The 19825-nt window shown below is 38.1% G+C and overlaps 1 long non-coding RNA gene across 1 annotated transcript; it reads right to left on the minus strand.

Moving 5' to 3' along the window:
- Nucleotides 1-515: 515 nt before the first annotated feature.
- On the minus strand, nucleotides 516-15910 carry LOC118763805. Its single transcript, XR_004999554.1, has 3 exons — nucleotides 15855-15910; nucleotides 1568-1670; nucleotides 516-547 (listed from the first exon to the last, which is right to left on the minus strand). It is a non-coding gene; the product is annotated as an uncharacterized LOC118763805 (long non-coding RNA).
- Between the last annotated feature and the right edge of the window lie 3915 nt (nucleotides 15911-19825).

The raw sequence follows: 19825 nt of genomic DNA on the forward strand, positions 1-19825 counted from the left end.
TCGGTCTGTATGTACTGGAAAGTCCCACAGAATGGTTACATTTTCTCCTTCAGTTACAGCCTCAGGGTGGTGATTATACCACTTGTCGGCAGTTTTGATATTGTAATGCCGACTTATTAGCCAGTGTAGATATTGGCCAACTCTGTCATGTCTTAATTTATACTCCACTGGAGCTAAGACTTTACATCCAGAGATTAGGTGGTCCACTGTTTCAATCATGTCGTTGCAGAATCGGCATTTTGGGTCTGCTCCATTTTTCATCACATTGGCCTGGTAGTTCCGGGTTAATAGGCTTTGATCTTGAACAGCCAGGATGAAACCTTCGCTCTCTGCTTTTAGCCCTGAGCTCCGTAGCCACTGATGGGTTTGCTTCTGGTCAACATCAGCTTGTTTGCTGCGGGTCACATATTTGCCGTGCAGAGGTTTCTCCTCCCACCTATCAGCCAATTGCTCTATTATTATCATTATTATTATCATTATTATTATTATTATTATTATTATTATTATTATTATTATTATTATTATTATTATTATTATTATTATTATTCTATGTTTGACTTTTGCTTTACATTTGCACAAGCTGGCTCCAAGTCTCACCCAGAGACCTCAAGAGACAACAAGTTGGAAGTTCATGTTGGTGTTATGCCTAGGGTGCCATATATTTGGTTTTGTACTTAGTGTTGTACTAGTGAATGCCTAAAAAACCGTACGAAAATTATGTTTGTTTTAAAACTTGAGATTACAAAGAAAGTATTTTGCGTAGGATATGAGCAGTTCCCATGAGCACAATCTTTTGAATTTCTGCCATTTTGGGGTTTCCGCCATTATTATTATTATTATTATTATTATTATTATTATTATTATTATTATTGTATGTTTGGGTTCTGCTTTGGTTTATACAAGTTGACTCCAAGTCTCACCCAAAGACCTCAAGAGACAACAAGCTAGAAGTACAAGTTGGTGTTATGACCAGAGTGTCATATATTTGGTTTTGCTCAGAGTATTTTTCCAGAGAACGTCTGTCAAGACATAAGTAAATTATAAGTTTGTTTTAAAAGTAATTTGATGACAAGATGATAGTGTGACGTTAAGATGACAGTTAAAGGTGTTTACTATTAAGTACTTTTGACAATGTTTACAGAGTTAAATGTGTTTGGGATTACATAGACAATATTTTCCGTGGGGTATGAGCAGTTACCATGAGCACTATTTTTTAAATTTTTTCCATTTTTGGATTTCCTGGTATCTGAAATAGGTAGCAACCAGTCTCTTTTTGCTGTCATTCATAGGGTACCTAGGAGAACAGGTATTGCCAATTTCTACTTCAAAATCTCTATACTTGCTCAGTTTTTGGTAGGTCACATTTATGTCAACTGGGACTGTTATATCGATGAGGAGGCATGATTTTTGTCTGAAATCCTTCAATATAATGTCTGACCTATTTCCATCTGTCTGTCCGTTAGTTTGAACAGTAAAGTTCCAAAGGAGTGACATGTGATCATTTTCAAGCACTGGCAGTGGTTTGTGTTCTCACCAGCTTTTAAAACTTACTATTACTCTTTTTAACTCAGGTTTTGTTGGAAGTCCTAGAGTCTTGCATTCGTAGCGGGCTTGCTGCCTGCAGCCTACGGTACCATGCTGTCTATTATTTTCAACCATCTAATACTTTCCTGATTATTCTGGCAGTGCCAAAGATGCAAACCTTTTGTAACAGTTCTACTGGGCACTCTATTCCGATTTCCTTTATATTTCTCTTGATGCCTTCTGATTCTGTTCCCAAAGACCCAACAGCAATTGGCATTATCTTCATCTTCATTTTCCATAGCTGAGCAGTTTCGTACTTAAGAGGATTGTATATGTCTATTTTTTCGCCTTCCTTCTTGACTATTCATGGGTCAAATAATAATAATAATAATAATAATAATAATAATAATAATAATAATAATAATAATAATAATAATAATAATAATAATAATAATAATAATAATAAATGCCCTGATGCAGTACCAGGCAGTGGCTCTCATGGCTTCTGATCTTAACTGATTGGAAGTGTTATCATGTACATTGTTTTGTCTTGGTATAAAAGATGGGCTACAGCAAATATCTTGCTCAATACCACAGATTTGCTTGTTTGTTGTTTGACCTTAACCAGTTGAGCATGTCCCTTAGTGGCTGACGATATGTGCATCTCTGATCATGAGCAGAAGTAGTGGGGGAGCATCATAGCCATGTGTTGAGAGGGATGCTTTGGGGTTTGAATAGTTCACCTCTGGAAACATGGGTGGTTCTTTCAACATCCTTAAACAACCCTTATTCAGGGACCTTTTGAGCGAGATGGGCTACTCAACCTGAAGAAAATTCTAACTGAGCCCCACCTGCAAGGTCATGTGCTGTTTATCTTGATATGAGATCACCATGTCGCGCACATATAGTTGTGATGCATGTGCCTGGTGTACCCTTATCAGACGGGTAGTCATGATGGGTATATTGGGCTTCGTATATTTTACCTCAGTGTAACTTTGATGGCATGAACTGCTCTCTCACTCAATAATAATAATAATAATAATATCACAAATATTACTTTCAAGTTTGGTGATGGACAAGCCATAAGGATACAGAGGCGCTCATTTATGAACTAAAAGAATTTCACCAAGATTTAAATTCAAGTAAGAATAATTTAAGGGTCCCAGGAATTAATGTGGTTGATAAAGATGAAGTACTGGGTGTAGCAAATGATTGAATTAAAAATATACTGAAAGACATGAAAATCAGAAAGGCCCCGGGTGAAAAAGTATTGCTCGTCGAATTCTTCAAAGAAGATGAGGACATAGTTTCTTGATAAGTCTTTACAAAATGCACTAAATCAAATAAGTTTTCCAGCATCTCGAACGGTAGTTCTCAATCGCGGCTTCTAGAATCATATGCGACCCTCAAGCATCCTTAAGGCGGCCCACGACTTTTTTTTAGGAATTTAATAAAAAGTCCTAATGTAGAAAGTCCTCTTACATATTCAGAAATACTGATACCAAAGTTAAAACTTTTTAAAAAATAAACCAAGCATAGGTTTGTCTTCAACTAAAATCGCATCATTTTCTTTCATTCACTGACTCGAGCTTGCGACGACATTAATATCGACATTGAGGTACACGTGCATGTACACACTGGTAATAAATTGTTATTCAGCCAGATCAATCACAGAACAGTAAATGAGCATTATTGAACTACCCGTGCTATGACCTTCGTTTACCGGCGTTGGACATGCAAGAAACCACTCAGTCAGCTGTTATGCATTCTTTCATCATCATTGCATTAACTTTCATTGTCTGTTATGGTGGAACTACCCTTGTTGAAAGCTCATACACTTATGCAAAAGTATAGTGCATTACAAGCCGATTAAGAAGTAGAATATTTTGTGATTGAAAAAGGACGGCAAGGCACACTGCATCCTCTCTCCTGTGGTGATAAACAATTTGGAGTCGTTTTATGTTGAGAGACACTACCAAACTCATTCTGAGGAATATATTTGTTACCGAGGAGAATCAAGGAAAATTCTTAACAACAGCGCTCACAAAGTAAATGAATTTCTTCAAACGTGATTCTAAAGTCGTAAGAATAGAATCATACAGGACTAGTCACATTCTGACTTGCCATATGAAGCCGTATTCGGATAGCGAAATCATGAAACAGGCTATTGTCATGTTCACAGAAGAATGTTGTTCTTCAAGCATTCAACAAAAAGCAAAGAAAATACAGCTCTGCAATGAATGACACAATCACTCGACGTGTTGGATGCTTTTCTAGTAATCTACGTGGCCAACTTCTCTGTAAATCGAGGGCTTTTGTCTGCTGCTCTACCACCGCTCTTGACGGCACAAAAGACATTACCGATACAGATCAAGTGGTTGCGTTCGTCAGAGGAGTGATGCCAGACTTCCAGATTTACTAAGAATATCTCACGTTGCGTTCCATTCATGACTCCTCAAAAAGGGACAGATACAGTCTGTGAATTTCGTGCAAGCCTTCAAGAAGTACATTTGCATCCGTCAAAACAGTTTTCGATTGCCAGAAATGGAGATCCTTCTATGCTTGGACAGAAACAAGATCTTCAAGGACTCATTGCTGGACGGTGAGCAGAGAACAATCTTAAAAGACACCGCTGCATTATACACCAGGAAAATTTCATTGCTAAATCGCTGAAAATGGCCAATACGACAGAGGCAGCAATACCAATCATACACCGGATTCGTGCAAAAGCCCTGAATCATCGTAATTTTAAGCAGTTTTTACCGGATATCGATGCTGATTATGGAGATGTGTTCATGCTGTTCGGTGGATAAGTCGTGCCACATGTTTGAACATGTTCTACAAACTTCCCCTAGAAATCAAAGCTTTTGCTGAAGGGAAGATAATCTTCCATCAGTTTTGCAACAAATAATGGATTGATGATTTGGCTGTCATGGTCGATATCACTGCACACTTTGCGACTTTGAACCGCACTCAGTCATGAGTTGTACGGTATAGTATCTGCCTTCATTGCAAAGGTTTGGAAGATGCCGATTGCACGTGGTATTGCGGCCTATTTCCCCTAGCTTTCTGAGCACAAGGATAACAGATCATGCAATAAGTACAGCAAGATCATAAGTGACTTGATTGACGAATTTTAACGTCGTTTGGTTTACATCAAGGTTTCCTTACCCTCGATGAAAATATTTTCAGCATCTATAGAGGTAGATGCGGTCAGTGCTCCCAAAGAATTTCAAATGGAGTTCCTGGATTTGCAGCCAGATATGGGGCTGGCATCCACATTCAAGGATAGTCAGCTACATAACTTCTGGAGGCGAATCCCAGAGGGGAAATATTCTAACTTGATTGCTAATACACAAGAAAATGCCTCTGTATTTGGTTCAACATGTATATGTGAAGCACTTTTCAGCAAACTGGTGGTTATCAAAACAAAATATGGCGACTGATTGACTGAGCATAATGTTAACAAGCTTTTCCGTATGGTGTCTTCCACCATGAGTCCTCGTTTTGACAAACTAGTTGAAAACTGAAAGCAAAATCAAGTTTCACATTAAATTCCATTTGTCTACTATTATCTTTTCTTTTTGCGGTTTTCCCTCTAAAAATTTAATAAACTTTCCTTTAATTGACTTATGTTTACTTTTTTGGTGAAGCCCCACTAAAAACATCCAAGCTTTTGGATCTGACCCGAATATAAAATTGATTGAGAACCACCGATATAAAACAATGCAATCATACATTTTATTAGAACACTTTTTATTATAGAACTGTAAAAAAACTACAGACAAGCCAGCCTCTTGTCTAACTTCTATTAACTATTCTCCAAAGTGTTTACAAATAGCATCTATCCTGTTGTTGACTTCAAACAAGCAAGGAAACAAGTAAAATCGAGAATCGGGTTTCCAGTCACCGGCCACTTGCAGTTCATGAGGTAAGTTATTCAGAAACAAGGAGAATATAGACAACCATTGTATTTCGGCTTTATTGATTATGAAGGAGCCTTCGATAACATTGAAATCACAGCTGTGCTTGAATCTTTTATCGATCGGAAACTACAACAAAATTATATACAGATTATGAAGAAAATCTATAGTCAAGGAATATTACCTTGAGACTTCATACTAAAAGCGAAAGGATCAATATTGAAAGAGGAATAATACATGGGATTAAAGCTGCACTCACTGGAAGACATCTGTAAAAGGCTTAAAAAAGATGAAAATGGAATGAACATAAATGGAGAATACTGAAGTCATTTTACGCTTTGTTACGTTTTCAAATGATAATGTTAAATGATATTGAGCAACGAAAGTAAAAGGGCAGAACGAAAATAATGATGAAGAAAATAAAATGTTAGATTCAAACTTTGGCACAAGACCAGCAATTTCAGGGTAGGGGCTCAACCAATGAAATTGACCCCAGTGCTCAACTGGTACTTATTTTATCGGCCCCGTAAGGAGGAAAGGCAAAGTTTAATCTCAGCGGATTTTGAACTCAGAGCATAAAGACAGACGAAATGCCGTTAAGCATTTCGTCCGACATGCAACCGATTCTGCCAGCTCGCCGCCTTGAAGATGAAAAAAATATTAAGTCATGTTCAACATCCACGTAACAAGTAAAGTCATCAAGATCAATCGTGATATAATACTCTTACAAATTTTGTCACAAGACCGACAATTTTGAGGGGAGGGGAGACTTTATAACATCCACCCTAGTTTTATCGACTCCGTAAAGACGAAAAGCAAAGTTGACTTCGTCAGTATTTGAATACAGAACGTTATATGTCAGAAGAAATACCGCTAAACATTTTTCCTACCAGCTCGCCGATAGCTGCTAAATCATTTACACATTAAATTTCCAATTTGTGTAATTATTTTCTGGTATGCGATGTCTACCTTTCCTTTGATTCCCTTATTCGGTTAATAGTATTCACTCATTCAGTAAATTTAGGCCATAACTTCAAAAAATGTGCTTCTCATAACGTTCTGGAAAATAAATATTTATCAATGAAAGTTTCTACAAAGTAGATTACATCAACTCTGGTGTTCGACTGATTCTTATTTCATCGGACCATGAAAGACGAAAAATAAAGTCGACAGAATCCGAACTCAGAACAGAAGGACATGCGATATACCGTTAAACTTTTACTTCCGTTTGGCCGGCGTTCTAACGATTCTGCCAGCGCCTCGCCTAAGAAATACAGAAAGAAATGTGTTCAATAATTTAGTGTAAGCAATGTATTCCCCGTTCTACAATGATTTCTTTTTCCTTTTTTTTTTTGCGCATTAAGTTCCGCTGTAATTATAATCTACACCATCTGAAAGGAATTTGATGAGAATTTTATTAAAACACCAGCAGTATCGCCCGGCGTTGCTCGGGTTTGTAAGGGAAATAACTATATAAGCAATTTTAGAGAGTTACTTCCCTTATTTAATAGCAAAAAATGCATTAAAAATGGGAAAAAATGATGGTAAATTTTTTTTTAAATCGTAGACTCATCGTAGACGCGCGCTAATACCCAGAAGGGCTCGATATGAATCACAACTATAAAATACCAGCTTTTGGTTAAATTGCACCGCAAAATGTGGGAGTAGTTAGGAATCTAAATCGTAGGAGACAGACACCACACAACTTGACTTTTATATATAAAGATATCCACTTTCTAGAAAGTTATGAAGAGGCAAAATCGTGAGGTGGAGGGATATATTTCTGTGTTTATGCCCAATTGACGAAAGGAAATTAAAGTCAGTAGTTTTCTATTTCTTTAGCAACACCCGACGAATATGAAACGATACTGGAAAGATACTGGAATTGGTTGGCGCTGGATTAAACTTGTAACTGTAGAAAGTAGCATTGCAAATATTTGGGAAAATTTTATATGTCTAGAATTATAAACAGACGTTAAACACGCTGCCCCCGCAATAAATTGAATGCTGCATTGAATAAAATGTTTAATTGAAACGTGGGCGATAGAAAAAATTTCAATCGTACTTTGATAAAAATATATTAAATCTTGAATTTATAAAAATTTTCCTTTGTACTTCCTAAAAGTACAAATATCACAACTAATCGCTCTAACGATTCTGTCAATTAATTACCCGTATATGATCATAATTAAACGCCACACTTTGTCCTACTACGTGGCTCTTCTGGTGTTTTAAAAGTCCGACTTGCGGAAAACAAACGAATTGTGGAATCGATTTCTCTTAGTTACCTTCCTCTTTCTGACAAGTCTACTAATGAATAACTTTTGATCCTCGAATGAAACTGACCCTAAATCTAGTCAGAGGCGCACTAAGCAGCGTTGAAAGAAATATAGGAGAGTATAATCATATTCAACATGTCCCAGTATACTCGGACATATAAAAATATACGGTGTAGAAATTTTTGGGGGAAGAAAATATTTTCTTATAGACAAAATATTTGAAAAAAAGAAAAAAAAGCATCACTGGCTATAAATGACGTCATCAGGTCACAGGTCATATGCGTTTCAGCCTCGTTATCGTATTGCTTTTATATTAGAACAGCAAACGAAAAATTTGTTGACGGGAGCAAAGATTTGTCAAGTTAGAATTAATTAATTAGAGGAATACTAAGCAGCGCTGAATGAAATATAGATGTGATCAATTATATTTAACATGCTTGCGTACACTTGGACATCATCATCATCATCATCGTTTAACGTCAGCTTTCCATGCTAGCATGGGTTGGACGATTTTGACTGAGGGCTGGCGAACCAGATGGCTGCACCGGGCTCCAATCTTGATTTGGTAGAGTTTCTACAGCTGAATGCCCTTCCTAATGCCAACCACTCCGAGAGTGTAGTGGGTGCTTTTTACGTGCCACCGGTACGGGGGCCAGTCAGGTGGTACTGGCAACGACCTCGCTCGAATCTTTTTATACATTCCACCAGCACAGGTGCCAGTAAGGCGACGTTGGTAACAAACACGTTCGAATGGTGCCCTTTTACGTACCACCGGCACGGAAGCCAGTTGGCTGCTCTGACAACGATCACGCTCGGATGGTACTCTTGGCACCCTACTAGCACGGGTACAAGTGCCAGTAAGGCGAGACGCTGGTAACGGACATGGAAAGACATATTCTGCAGAATAGTATCGAAGAAAAAACAATTTCCTTTATAGATAAAATGTGTGAAAACACATCATTGGTCTATGAACAACGTCATCTGACCGTAGAATGCATGCATTTGTGCTTCGTTACGCTTCGTTAACTACAGATGTTCGAGTTGTCATTCATAGCCAAGTGCTTCATGAAGAAGTGTTGGAAAACACTGAAGGTTAAGACAGGTGGGGCACCGTCTGAGAATGGTTAAAGATATACCATAGCAACTGTTATATGTGAAGATAAACGCTCACAACGCAAGACCCAAGTACACCTTGAGGTTTAAGCTCGCGCCTCACAGGCTGGTTTCATTATTTTAAAAAAGAAAGTTATTAATCTACGGTATACCATCAAATCATTCATACCTATATGCATACACATATACGTTCATACATGCATATATGTATACATACATCTATACATGCATGCATATATACATACAACTAAAAAAAGTGAAAGGTAAAATATCTCAGGGACGCGATATGCAGGTTAAATACTGTGGAGCCAGTCTCACGCATGAAATTTAGGGAGGTGGAAAACTTTAATGAACAAAAATTATCCATGGTAGTTGTAGAGAAACCATCTCTCTTTTTCCCACTTGCCCTTTCATTAACCTACCCTTCTCTCTCTCTCGCTCTCTCTCTCTCCCCACACACACAGGTGCAGGTACTGTGATGTAAGAAGATTGCTTTCCACTCATATAGTTCTGAGTTCAGTTACACTGCATGGCACCTTTGGCGAGGGTTTTCTGCTATAGCTTCGGGCCGATTAAATCCTTGTGAGTGGATTTGGAAGACAGAAATTGAAAGAAGCCTATTGTATATAAATGTATAGTTGTGTATGTTTTTGTCCCCTCCACCGCTTGACAACCAGCGTTGGTGTGTTTACGTCCCTGAAAGTTAGCGGTTCGGCAAAAGAGACTGATAGAATAAGTACTAGGCTTTTAGAAAAAAATTAATCCTGGGTCCATTTCTTCGACTAAAAACCCTTGATTTGGCAGAGTTTCTATAGCTGGATGCCCTACCTAACACCAACCAATCCGAGAGTGTAGTGGGTGCTTTTTACATGCCACCGGCACGGGGCCAGTCAGGCGGTAAAGGCAACGACCTTGCTCGAATCTTTTTACACATGCCACCAGCACAGGTGCCAGTAAGATGCCCCAGCATGGTCACTGTTATATAACTGAAACAAGCAAAAAAGTGAAAGATAAAAGAAAGATATATAAGCACGGGCGTGGCTGTGTGGTAGGAGGCTTCCAGGTTTAGCTCCACTCCGTGGCACCTTGGGCAAGTGTCTTCTGCTCTAGCCTCGGGCCGACCAAATCCTTGTGAGTGGATTTGATAGACAGAAACTGAAAGAAGCCTGTCGTGTGTTACATATGTATATATTTGCGTGTATGTCCCGCCACCGATCTTGGTTTGTTTACATCCCCGTAACTTATCAGTTCGACAAAAGAGGCCGATAGGATGAGTACCAGAGTTACAAAGAATAAGTCCCGGTGTCGATTTCTTCGACCAAAAGGCGGTGCTCCGGCATGGCCACAGTCAAAATGGCTGAAGCAAGTAAAAGAATAAAAGAATATATCCTGAGAAAATATAAAAGTACTAAGTATATACCTACTTGGTACCTCAAGTACCTCAGTATATACTTAGTACATACTTATTTAGTACCTCCAGTACCTCAGTACTATCCTCCATTTTCTCACTGTCTTACCTTTTCCGCCATTATCCTCTTCACCAAACCGCACCTTCTCTCTTTTTCTCTTCTTCCTGTATCGTTATCTGATTCACCTGTTTTTTATTTCCTTCTCCAATACTATTAATAATAATATTCACCTTCTCATGTTTTCATAATTTCTTCCGTTCTGTTTACCCCTTCCCCCCACACGCAACCACGGACGAATATACACATACATACATACATACATACATACATACATACATACATACATACATACATACATACATGCATACATACGTATGTATGTACGTGCATAGATACACACAATCATATATATATAGTATATATATATACACATATATATACATATGTACATATATTTATATACATATTCGTATATGCATACAATCTTATGCATTTATATATATATATATATATATATATATATATATATATATATATGTGTGTGTGTGTGTGTGTATGTATATATATATATATGTACTCACACGCACACACACATATTTATATATACATATATACCATCTTCTACTATTTCAACCACACCCTAATTCTCTTCTCTTCCAGTAAAGACGACCAACCCCTTACACAAACATTCGCCACCACCACGACTACGACCACGACCACGACGACGACCACGACCACGACCACGACGACGACGACCACCACCACCACCATTACTGTTACACAAATTAGTAACACCAGCAACGCGTTTACCAGAGCTATAACACTATCTTTATCTATGATGCCACCGACGCTCTTCCCACTACAGATGAACATCATCACAAGTACCACCACCAGTAGCACCACCACCACCACCGCCACCACCACCACTCTCTCCGATACAGTTGTTGCTCATTTTCCATCAGCCCTATAGTAAAAATGGTGTTTCTGTTATTGTTGCTGTCCAGCTCCTGATCACTTCTGATGACCAATCCCATAATCAAAGAAGTTCCACTCACGACCATCTCGTCTTTATTTCAACATTGTGTATTAAGATCAGCATCATACTAATGTATTTCTTCATCTATTTTTTTCAAAGATTGCAAGTGTGTGCTTTGAGGTACTTCTGGCTGCTATTTCTAGTAGATCGAGTGACACTTAGAGACCCATTTTGTTGACGTGTGGTGTGGCTTGTGGTGAACATATAGGTTAAGGTACCGGAAGTATTGGTAGTTGTTTAGTGGTGGAGATGGTGAGTGAACAGGACTAGTCTGCGGAAGGCCATAGTTTTGCTGTTTTGATCCAGGCCAACTCTGATATTCTGATTAAGATATTCCTGCCTTGACCATCACTTTAGAGGTTCCTCTGAGTACATTATTTAATGTTTCATGCCTTTATTGAAGACAGCAGAGGGCGATTCAAGGGATATTAGGTTGCTGTTTATAACAGGTTATACCTCCATGCAGGGTTTCCTACGTTGGCTGCCGAATAATGTTGTTGATTTTTGCTGCTGACTATGCTGTTGCAATTAGCACCATGATCTACAATCACAGCGAAATATAAATCCATCCTCTAGAGAAACTCTAATTAAATACTGGTTATGTGTTTAAGACGTTTACTTCTCATATGGCGGTGTCTTCTGCCATAACCTTGGATTGACCCAAATCTTGTGAGCGAAACTGTATGGAATCGCGTAGAGTGGACGATCTGTTCTTGGATGGTACATTTAATCCGTCATCCAGTTTTAACATAAGCACTTGATCCTTAGTTGTTTTAATAATCCCCACCCTAAGTTGCAAGCTTGCAGGTTAAATCGGATAAATCTGAAAGAATGTAACTCAGGTAATGAACAAGGATTGTAGAGAGAGTCTATATAACTGTATAACTTCGTTTCCTCAACAGAGGCTTCCGTTAACTTGGAAAACGTCTTCACACCTTGACGATGTATACCCTTATTATTTCTCTCTCAGGGTTAATTCCACTGTGGACTACCGCAGTGAACTTACCTTCTCGACGTAATCAGGCAGGAAGTTGGCTCAAAAAGCAAAAAGCAAGGCCATGTAGTGGGACATGGAGTTATGTACAGGGTGGTGTTCATGTAAAGAGTTCAGGCCACTTGTGATCAAGGAAGACTTTGAACCGACCGGTCGTCGGCATCTTCACTATCTCGTCCGGCAGCTTATTCCACGGATCCGCAACCCAGACGGAGAAAGCCCCTCTCCTTCGATTGAGATGAAATCGTCGCAGATAAAGCTTTTCAGAGTGACCCCGCAGCCTACGCTCTGGAGCAGGAGTGAAGAACAGCTCTTTCGAGAGGTTACACTTTCCGCTTATGATGTTGTGAGCAAGAATGAGATCACCACGGCGTCGTCGTTTTTCTAGAGAATAAAGGTCGAGCGTCTTCAGCCTTTCTTCATAAGACAAATGCTTGAGACCAAGAACCATGCGGGAAGAAGAGGAGGGAAGTATTGTTTTAATGTTTTATCCATTTCGTATTATTCCTCGCCGTTGTGTAATCCCAACCATCGTATCTTTCAGAAGTTGCTGAGAAAAGCGAGTCACACAACTTCTGGTTCAAGACAAAAGATGAATGAACTATGTAACACAGTGGGGAGCTTCTGTTCATTTAATATAATCAAACATTGTTAAAGCTCTTTAACTGAGAGTCACAGCATCTGATTTTGCGCTGTTGTGAAGGAGTTTTGTTGCTTACATTATTAGATGCCACGTGTCACTGTAAAAACGACCAAAATGTCTATGGAAGTTACTTTACGGCATGAGCACTTCCACCACATGATTGCTTAAAGAAAGTATCTTTGAAACTATGGTACATAGTGTTCAGGCTGAGGACCGCACTGCGCACACAAGCGTGCAATGGTATCTGGGTATATTCAATATACCCTCTTCATTGTGAATTTTTCTACTTTTTATACCGGTTGATATTATTCTGACCCAACAAGTTATTATCAAAAGCGTTCCTGCTGTGGCCATCCATACTGTGAAAGATATCCATAAGTGCATTATCTAACGCATTCTTCCCTTTTTAAGTTGTTAGGATGTTATTTGAGACAGATCTGGTGCTACTCCTGGCAGGTAGATAAACTTTGTAAAAGTACCCCTCCCCTCATGTGTTTCGGGGTATAACTGTAGATTCTGTCCATGAAGGGAGGAACAGTCAGAACATGATAATTATTACTCTGCATTTATTGCTATGTGTGTGTGACCTAGTAGTGCCAAAATTAAGTGACCTCATTAAGGCAGTTGTTGTTTTGATGCGAATATGGTCTTTCTGATAGTCTGGATTAGAAAGCCAAATATTGTTCTTCCGAAGGTGTTGCAAATATGTCTGGGTGTTTGAAGTGATTAAACATACAGTAGCAGGGACTGAGCTTGGAGATTATTCTTTGCATGCCCAGATGAGCTTTCATTTTGGCTATTTTTATTTGTCTGTATTGTGTAGAACCTGTGGTAATGAGAATTGCACTGGTCTGTATTTTTTCTAGTCTATTGTGCAGAGAAATGTGGGTTCCTGACAAGGCTGGTGCTATTCATTATAGATTTAATATGTAGACTGGACACCAATCATATGAGTGCTTTAAGTGTATTTGTGTGTATGTTTTATGTATTTTGTGAATGTTGAATTGTAATTTTCAGTAATTATGTCTTGTGTGTGGTCGTTTGTTAATTTGATAAGAAGGGGAGGTCAGATTTGGAAGGTACGTCTTTCGGCCTATTTGTTTGAAGTTTAAGTCTCTAGGCGGTTCATGTCGAATTATAGTAAGAACGTAAGAGGAATTAACTGTGGTGCCATCTATGTACGATTTTGCGCGTATGTGTTTTAGAGAAGAGAGGAAGCCATTTGAGATATAGGTTAAAAAGCGAGAACAGATAATTGTCGCACACAATCAGCAAATTGCAGATTTTAGATATCTTATTATTGAGTATTACATTCGCTTGACGACCTGAAAGATCGTTCTTTAGGCAGTGTGTTGTTTTTAAGAGCTAGTTTTGCATTTTTATTGCAAATGGATAGATAGTAATGAATGGTTTCAAATGCTTTGCTAATGTCATTTGGTTGTCAGAATGATAAGTGCAGAACTTTTTGAAGTGTTAAAGACCTCATCTATTATTTATCTTTTATCTTTTATCTTCTACTTGTTTCAGTCATTTGACTACAGTCTTGCTGAGGCAAGCAAATTCACGGGTAAAATATGTATTTAAAAAATCAATAAATAAATAAATTCATGGATAGATGTTGTTTTCACAGCGATAATGCTCTTTTCAGTACATGAACCGGTCCAGTTAACACGATTTGTTGCACTTCCTGTAGGAATGGTAAGCCTGGTATCATTTTCAAATAGGTTTCAGCACCTTTTTTTTTTATCATTCCTAGAGATCCTACAATCACTGGTACTGTAGTCGCCTTGAGATGCCACATTTTTTTCAATTTCTATTAGCAGGTCTTTATATTTACTAATCTTGTCAAATTCTTTTGCCGCTATATTGTGATCGCAAGGGATACTCATGTCAATTAATAAACACATCTTTTTTGTCTGATGTTTTATGATATATCCGGTTTATTAGCTTTTATAGTTTTGTCGGTCTGCACAGGGAAGTCCCATAGAATCGACACATTTTCTCCCTCAGTCACAGCTTCAGGATGATGTTTATACCATTTGTCAGCGGTTTTGATTCTATAATGCCGACATATTGTCCAATGTAAATACTGGCCGACTCTGTCATGTCTTGCTTTATATTCTGCAGGTGCTAAGACTCTACATCCTGAGATTAGGTGGTCTATTGTTTCAATCTCATCGTTACAGAATCGGCATTTTGGGTCAGCTCCATTGTTTATCACATTGGCTTGGTAGTTCAGGGTTAATAAGCATTGGTCTTGAGAAGCTAATATGAAACCTTCACTCTCCGCTTTTAGCCCTGAGCTTATTATTATTATTATTATTATTATTATTATTATTATTATTATTATTATTATTATTATTATTATTATCATTATCATTATTATTATTATTATTATTATTATTATTATTATCATTATCATTATTATTATTATTATTATTATTATTATTATTGAGTGAGCGAGCAGAGCATGCCATCAAAGTGACACTGGGGTAAAATATACGAAGCCCAGTATACCCATCATGACTACCCGTCTGATAAGGGTACACCAGGCACATGCATCACAACCATATGTGCGCGACATGGTGATCTCATATCAAGATAAACAGCACATGACCTTGCAGGTGGAGCCCAGTTAGAATTTTCTTCAGATCGAGTAACCCATCCCGCTCAAAAGGTCCCTGAATAAGGGTTGTTTAAGGACGTTGAACGAAACACCCATGTTTCCAGAGGTGAATTATTCAAACCCCAAAGAATCCTTCTCAACACATGGCTATGATGCTCCCCCACTACTTCTGCTCGTGATCAGAGATGCACATATCGTCAGCCACTAAGGGACATGCTCAACTGGTTAAGGTCAAACAACTGACAAGCAAATCTGTGGTATTGAGCAGAATATTTGCTGTAGCCCATCTTTTATACCAAGACAAAACATTATTATTATTATTATTATTATTATTATTATTATTATTATTATTATTATTATTATTATTATTATTATTATTATTCTATGTTTGACTTTTGCTTTATATTTGTACAAGTTGGCTCCAAGTCTCACCCAGAGACCTCAAGAGACAACAGGTTGGAAGTTCATGTTGTTGTTATGCCTAGTGTGCCATATATTTGGGTTCTTTTTGGTGTTGTACTAGTGAATGTCTAAAAAAAAAAACCGAAAATTATGTTTGTTTTAAAACTTGAGATTACATAGAAAGTATTTTGCGTAGGATATGGGCAGTTCCCATGAGCACTATCTTTTGAATTTCTGCCATTTTGGGGTTTCCTGGTATCTGAGTTAGGTAGCAATCAGCCCCTTTTGCTATCATTCCCAGGGCACCTATGACAATAGGTATTGTTTTAGTCTTCAGCTTCCACATTATTATTGTTATTATTATTATTATTATTATTATATCGATGTAAAAACCCATTCAACCATGACCACTCATGTCGCTTTGCATATCCCGTACAACGAATGTCCAATCAATGTAACCTTTTCGTCTTTCCTAAGAAGATAGGACGTAAATTTGAGGAAGAGTTGGTTGCCATCTCCAGCAGATCAGGTGATCGAGAAAAGGTGCCTTCGTTGATTCATTTCGAAAAGTCTTCCAGCCATGCAGCAACAGTAGCAGCAGCAGCAGTGGCAGCAGTAGTAGCAGCAGCAGCAGTAGCAGTAGTAGCAGCAGTGGTAGTTAGTGTCATCCAGCACGGGTAAGCTCTGATTCTGCATATTAAGATCAAAGGTATTTTAGCCATAGACGGCGAGCTGGCAGAAACGTTAGCACGCCGGGCAAAATACATAGCCGTATTTCGTCTGCCGTTACGTTCTGAGTTCAAATTCCGCCGAGGTCGACTTTGCCTTTCATCCTTTCGGGGTCGATTAAATAAGTACCAGTTACTCACTGGGGTCGATGTAATCGACTTAATCCGTTTGTCTGCCCTTGTTTGCCCTCGCTGTGTTTAGTCCCTTGTGGGTAGTAAAGAAATAGATATTTTAGCCCTAGCCATCCCGCCTTCTATGTTTTGGATTACATGATTCAATGTGTTCTTTTAAAAATAGTATGGTGTATAACTGGGGATGATATTGATATTATTTCTAGCAGAGGCTGCTACAATGGCAAGATTAAGAAAGGCACCGAAAGATACATGCAAATACTCATGTAACGGTGCAAACCGTTCTCCTACTTTAAAATAAAAATGTCGAATTTACGATTTACCATTTAGAATACGTATTTTAATTATGGAGCCACAAATAAACACATACGCACACACAAACAAGCACATACATGGCGTGTCTAATCTATGTATGCAAAAAAAGAAAGAAGAAGACTATCGGGCACATACGTGTATAAACAGACTCAAGTCTCCGGACAATGAAGCAGTAATGATAGTTTAGGCGGATAAAATTACTAGTCTAACACACGATATGAATAGATTGTGAAGAATATCAGACTAATTTACAGAGTTGCTTTCTACATATATCTTCCTTTCTTTCTGGGTTTCTTTCCTTTTTTCCTCCTTCCTTATTTTTCTCTCCCACTATATTATGTATGTATGTATGTATGTATGTATGTATGAGTATATATATATATATATATATATATATATATATATATATACATATATATATATATATATATTATATATATGTATGTATATACATATATATATATATACATATATATATATATATTTTTATATATATTTGTATTTATGTATAGATACAAATATATATATATATATATATATATATATATATATATATATATATATATATATTTGTATCTATGTACAGATACAAATATGTACACTTAAACATACACACGCTCGTATTTACATACACATGCGCGTAAGTACTTAGATACTTACATTCGTGCATTCATAAGTCTAGGATTGATTTCTTTTCTTGGCAATCTTATCGATATTGTCTAGCTTTCGGGATGTGTATCCATGCATAACCAACTTTTGGGATACTAAACTAGATACTTGAAGAAATCTGCAACGTGAACATCAAGACAAGAAGGATGCTAGCCACCACTGCTGACTTCCTCATTAGCAATCACTCTAACAGGACTTATGTTAAATGAAGGAATGGAGACAGAAGTATATAGTTAGTCCGAACGGATTTTGAGTGCTGCATCGTATCACTCCGACAGTACCCACTGAACAGTAAAAAGTGATACGAATACTTCATGTCTATACACAACAGTGAAAGAAACAGCATCATAAGATTAAATGAAGAACTGAATAAATACTCTGAGTATATACTACTCATAGGCGCAGGAGTGGCTATGTGGTAAGTAGCTTGCTAACCAACCACATGGTACCGGGTTCAGTCCCACTGCGTGGCATCTTGGGCAAGTGTCTTCTGCTATAGCCCCGGGCCGACCAATGCCTTGTGAGTGGATTTGGTAGACGGAAACTGAAAGAAGCCTGTCGTATATATGTATATATATATATATATATATATATATTATATATATAATATATATATATATATTATATATATATATATAAGTGTGTGTGTATGTGTTTGTGTGTCTATGTTTGTCCCCCTAGCATTGCTTGACAACCGATGCTGGTGTGTTTACGTCAAAAAAGAGACCGATAGAATAAGTACTGGGCTTACAAAGAATAAGTCCCGGGGTCGATTTGCTCAACTAAAGGCGGTGCTCCAGCATGGCGGCAGTCAAATGACTGAAACAAGTAAAAGAGTAAAAGGGTAAAAGAGTAACAGTGACAGAAACAGCATCAAAAGATTAAATGAAGAACTGAATAAATACTCTGAGTATACAACCGTTCCATATGAACCAATCGTAGCTGGACTGTTTTACATAAACTAGGACTTCGGGAAGAAATACCAGTCATACCAGAAGACAGTTGCGCATGGGTACATTGAAGGGACTTCTTGGATGTATGATAGACATATCACATCTCACCAGGAAAGCTACGCTTCGCTATACAGGAAGAGGAGACACGTAATGAATACTTGGTCAGTAAGGGAGATAAGTATACCACTAAGCTTCCACGATGTCATAGAAAATGTTGATTGTGTTGTAAACAGTATGGGGGATATCAACCACATCATCAGCAACTGTCCAAACATGTCTGCATTGAAACATGGCATTGTTGCTAAAACCATTTACCATGCTATACGCAAGAAGTATTGTCCCGATGGTTATAGCAGAAGCTATTAAGGCGGCGAACTGGCAGAAACGTTAGCACGCCGGGCGAAATGCGTAGCCGTATTTCGTCTGCTGTTACGTTCTGGGTTCAAATTCCACCGAGGTCGACTTTGCTATTCATCCTTTCGGGGTCGATTAAAGAAGTACTAGTTACGCACTGGGGTCGATGTAATTGACTTAATCCGTTTGTCTGTCCTTGTTTGTCCTCTCTGTGTTTAGCCCCTTGTGGGTAGTAAAGAAATAGGTATTTCGTCTGCCGCTACGTTCTGAGTTCAAATTCTGCCGAGGTCGACTTTGCCTTTCATCCTTTCGGGGTCGATAAATTAAGTACCAGTTATGCACTGGGGTCGATGTAATCGACTTAATCCGTTTGTCTGCCGTTGTTTGTCTGTCGTTGTTTGTCCTCTCTGTGTTTAGCCCCTTGTGGGTAGTAAAGAAATAGGTTATAGCAGAAGCACACCAAGACCAGAATGTATTAAAAATCAAGTATACTGATGGAACATTCCAATGAAGACAGTAACCTTGTACTAACTCAGTAAGTCCAATATTGTTCCATGAGATGGGGAACAAAAGTCACGCACTATTATGTAGCTTAGCAAATGGGAATGTCTCGTCTAAAATTGGGGATAAGAAGAATCTTTATGAACTAATAGTAAAACTTACAGGCTATTGTTATTCATTTGTAATTGTTATCATAGGTGCATCAAGCCACGTAACTACAGGCT

Source organism: Octopus sinensis, linkage group LG6 (assembly GCF_006345805.1).
Source record: "Octopus sinensis linkage group LG6, ASM634580v1, whole genome shotgun sequence".
NCBI classification, from domain to species: Eukaryota; Metazoa; Mollusca; class Cephalopoda; order Octopoda; family Octopodidae; genus Octopus; species Octopus sinensis.